This window comes from Halyomorpha halys, unplaced genomic scaffold (assembly GCF_000696795.3).
Source record: "Halyomorpha halys isolate HHAL.00 unplaced genomic scaffold, Hhal_1.1 Scaffold270.1, whole genome shotgun sequence".
Taxonomy (NCBI): Eukaryota; Metazoa; Arthropoda; class Insecta; order Hemiptera; family Pentatomidae; genus Halyomorpha; species Halyomorpha halys.
This window is the reverse complement of record NW_027105226.1, coordinates 1,004,788-1,009,865: the sequence shown is the minus strand read 5'-3', so window position 1 is coordinate 1,009,865 and position 5,078 is coordinate 1,004,788. Positions and strand designations below refer to the sequence as shown.

Below are 5,078 nucleotides of genomic sequence, written 5' to 3'. Positions count from 1 at the left end.
GTTCAACTTACTTTGGAAGTTGTATCATACTAAATTCGCCATTTACTATGGAAGTGCATTGTGTATACTTTCTTGAATGTAGCTATATATATATATATATATATATATCGGTTCTGAATAGTAAATAATAAAAATTAATGAGAAAGCATAAACCGATTAATTGCAGCCTATGACGCAATCTTGAACAATGGCTCTTGAATAAGACTATCCTGATGTAATATTTACAATGAAATGCTAATTATAAATAATTAATTGAAGTAACCTCATTTCGATGAACGTTCCCATACATTTTTGTGAGCATGGAAAAATATCAGAAAGCGCAAATAACCATCAACTTAGCCAAAACCTTTTATTTTTTTTTAATAAAAGCGACCGACATTTGTTAAGAATAAACATTTATTAAAGGGGTAAAGATAAAATGCTGAATTTCAAAATTTAAAAAAAAAGAAAAGAGGAGGAAAAAGCACTTGTTCATGGTCAACAAACAGGGATAGATGAAAAAACAACATGTATTCGTGGGCATCGCATGTCCGAGGAATATTTACTAAGGCAACTCTTCATCGCCTCTACACGCTCTATTACCGATACACATATTTCGTCCACCGCTCTAAGGGACCCAAAGAGTTTAATAAATTCTCCCTATTCATGTAGCAAGTTTTGTAATATTGTATTATATCCTTTAGCACTCTAAAGCATTCAGTAAAAATAAAATTGTTGAATGTTTCGGTATGTATACATAAAATATTTATTTAAATTTGGTGATTAAAATCTATTTCTAAAGAGCTGCTTTTTACCTTGTAATAATTATGTTTTTATAACAGTGATAGAATTATCTATTAGAGTAAACCTTGGGGGAAAGGAATGCAATGGAGAGAGTAAACAGCCAGAAGAAGTGAAGTCAAAAAAAAAAAAAAAACTCTTAAGGTCATAAACTACTTTATTGCGTATTAAACTAGCATTAATTTGAATGTTAATAGACATCTGTACGTTTCATTGTCCTTGAAATAAAGATTTCCTACAGTATATTCACTAACTACTGATTTTTTAGTATATATTTCATGAAATGTTTCTTTTTACAAAAATGTGTCCCGTATTCAACGTAAACAGCTCTAATTGAGCTCATTTTTTAGAAAATTTACTTTGTTTCTAAGACATGGAGCTCTGAATGATTATTTTTTTGAAATAGACACAATTTTGTAGTTCCCTAACTATACTTGGCAGACTAATCAATTTTTACGAGGTAATTTAGATAGTTTTTTTTTTCATCATTTTTTAGTACTTTGTTTTGTTTTTGCATAACAGGTCAAAAATTAATGCCATTTAGGTTAGATGGTATTGGGTGGAATGTCCTTATGTATTTGTATTCACTGAGTTACTTAATATTTTTCGATGCTGTTAATAAAGGGCTAAGGGTAAAAAGTCCTAACGTATTTTTCCTTAGTGAATTACTTTATATTTTTAGATGATGTTGAAAAAGGGATTGGGGTAGAAAGCCATTATGTATTTGTATCGTATTCTTTGAATTACTTTATTTTTAAAAAGGGCTGGAGGTGTAATGTCCATGTGTATTTGTCTTTATTTAATTACTTTATATTTTTGACATAATCCTAGATTAAAAGATGACAATTCATGTAATTGTATTTTTTTTGGGGGGGGGGAGGGAGGGAGAGGAGGATGGTGTGCTATGTATCGAGCTTTGGACATCCGGGATACTATTAAGGTGTTTCGTCATCTGCTCCTGATCAGGGTATCCTTCTGGGAAGCTTTTAGCATCCTCGGATGTGAAAACATCTGTATTAAGTTTGTCACATTACCAGAGGCCCCTGAGGAAATTAGATTGACAAACCTTTAAGTATCGAAGCAGAAAATAGGTTAGGACGAGGGACCAGAATCAAATTAACCAGGCAGATCTTTTCTAGAGAAGCCAAATTTTTTGTTATACATCCTCGGCCCTGAGGAGGGGGACGCCTGCCTCGGGTGTCTTCGGACATTACGACCAATGAGATAAGAGATCTCAAAATAAGGTAACGCCCTAAAAGGAGTAGTGGGAGAAAAAGAGTAGGGTAACAAGGGCAGGAAAAGGATTCACTTCAGGACCAGACAAGGGAAGAAGAGGACACTCTGCAGAAAGGGCTAGACGGAGGAGGGTCTCGTCAGCAGACAGGGTGAGGAGGATGCGCTTCGACCATACGAAGGCTAGGAGGCCTGTACATCCCTGATGAAACAGAAGACACCCACGGCACTACATCCCACGGCATCAGCAGCTATAAGTATAAATTAACTACTAAGCAATCATGTAATAATTTATACTTTATGGCAACCTTTATCTGAATCATTTGAATCATTATAACCATAACCAATTGTAAATAAATGCTTAGTTTCTTTATGTAGTTTCTATATTATTATATAACCCAATATATCACTCTTTATTATCCTATATAATCAATGGTAAGAACATTTTATGAATTTAAAGGTATTTAATTGGTAAACTGGTAAACACACAAACAGCCTTTGGAAAGGAATCCAATTATAATAATAGTTTTTTAGGACTCAATTTATAATCAATTAATTAATTCATTTTTGGATAATTGCCTTCAGCGATTATCCTGGCATCCCAAGTAAATCAGCTACTAGAACATAGCAGGTGTGTAATTTTGCGCAATGAGGCTTTTAAATGCTTTATGAAAAAAAAGTAGAGATATAAAAAAAATACATCCCAAACGACGCAAATGCGGCCTTTTTCGCACTTTATGCACTAGTATTACTAACCAATTTAAAACAAATAATCAGTTTTATTTTTTGGGGGGCTTTTAAGGTTATAATGCTCTGGTGGAATTAAACCATGTAAATGTTAATTCTGCAATTTTAAATGTTTGAGTTGTGAATTTTTTTTTTCAAATTTGAATAGCTGAATAATAATTTCATGGAAACATATTTATACTAAGATCATCATCTCGTTCCCGCCTTCAAAAACAAGTGGATGAAATTTAGCTTTTAATGAAAAGCCTCGATTAGATATTATGGCGTAATAAAAAAATATGGAATCAGCAAATAAATTACAATATCTTGTTGAACGTCTTCATTGATTTTTAGTTAAGACTGAAATCCTAGACTGTTTCAAATATGAAGGTAATTCTCCCTATCGAAGGGGACCAGTTACAGATAGGATCTCCCATCGATCCAATATTGGAGGTTGGATATGACGGGGCTCCAAATGGATAGGAAACAATCCAGCCCCGTTATCTCCTATCCACGTTTATACAGGCTCCTCTCCACCTAAGGGAATTATATTTTCAATGAAGATAACAATTTTATGAGGATAAAATATTTCATCATTAGAAAAAATTCAATCTACTTTCAAACTTATTTATATTCATATCACTCATATATAAAAAAAAAGTAATATCCTCAAAAATACATAAGAGCTTATATCTGCAATCCCACGCGGTACTTTCTTCTTAGGTACATTATTCTTACTAAACCTAATTATAAGGAATATAAAACATCAATTTAGATAACAAAATTTTCTAAAGAAGAAGTAAAGAAATTATATTATTTGATCCATTCTTTTTTTTTTTGTATTTATTGTATTTTATCTATATTTATATATTCATGTTTATAGATAAAACTATAGCCTAAATAGTAATTAAAGAGATCATATTTGTCTTTGTCCCACAACAATACAACGGTAATTACAGATTCGCTAAGCTCGTTAAAAGGTTTAGACTGTATGAGTCCGGAACACCCGAAAAATTCGTGCATCTATTTCTACCCAGAAACTTTGCAAAATCGGGGTATGATTGTTACATTTTTATAGGTTCAAGTCAAGTAGGAGTCGCAGGGAGTGAACTTGCCAATCGAGCTGTAAGAGACGGGGCAGGGCAATTTCAACTCCATCAGAATTCAACAACCCCCTCGAATAGGAAATAAAAGATAGATGGTAATATGTTTAGGAAGAAAGCCCAAGATGTAAATTAAAATTATCAAAAAGGATGTTTAGCCCTGGGGTACCTCCAGCCGTGAATGTCATAGAGAGGAGGTCGTACTCACCAGGGCTTAAAAGAGTCACACGAGGCTCACTCACTCGTATCTTATTGCAAAACATGAGCCTCCAAAATGTCAATACTGTGGCAGCATTAGAAAATTAGGCATATCTTCAAGGAATCTCCATATTCCATGTCGCACCTGAATAGCTTGGAATTGAACCCAAATATTACAAAAATCCTTGGGGAAGACAATAAAACAGTGGTGTTAATGCCATAATATATAATTACCTTTTAAATAATTGTAAATAGTATTCGTGTTTTATTAGTATTTAATTTTGTTATAATTTGTTTTAGTTTTATTATTTTAATTGGATTTAATTATTAAATAGAAAAATGTGTAATTATATTTGTTTGTAATAATGAGTAATAGAGGAAGTTGCTAGTGGTTGAGAATCGTCTCTAAGAGGTTGCCTAGCAACGGGCCGACCATCTTAGTTTTTTTTATGGCAGTTCCGACTAATTAGTGGCCCTGGTAGCGTCATTAGCAGCCCTGTCTTCTTTTGGTTGATATTATTTTATTTGACATTTTTTGAGTGTACTCGTCGTCATAACAGTTCGGAACCAGACCACTTTTGTGTTTCGATTTTAATATGAGTTCCAATTAATTAAGTAATTGGTGGCGAGCCCCTGAACCCAAGGAACGTGTGTAGCCAGCCCTGTCTGCGTTCATTTTGTCGGCTCGCCTGATACAATACGACTGTTGGATATTTGGACCTTCGATGTGCCAGACCGGCAGCACTCTTCCTCTGACCTATCGGAGTGGAGCAACCTCTCGTCGTGCAGTATTTATTTTATATATTTATTTCTTTTTTTTGTGTATATTAGTTTTAATGTAATTTTCATAATTTATCGAACTATTTTATTTTTATCTGAAAGGCCTTTTTATTTTTACTTGTATATTTTGTTTATGTTAGTTTTTAAAATGTTTTAATTGGCTATATAAATGTTTAATCCGAGCCAGTTTGTTTTTTGTTCATTTTAAAGCCTTCCAACAAATAAACATGGTCGATTTGAGGTGGCTATAACAAGTGG

At 33.2% G+C, this 5,078-nt stretch overlaps 1 protein-coding gene across 5 annotated transcripts in view; it reads right to left on the bottom strand.

The window, feature by feature from the left end:
* EndoA (endophilin-A) overlaps nt 1-5,078 on the bottom strand; it is a 262,925-nt gene that overhangs the window by 113,482 nt on the left and 144,365 nt on the right. The gene's annotated exons all lie outside the window — the stretch shown is intronic.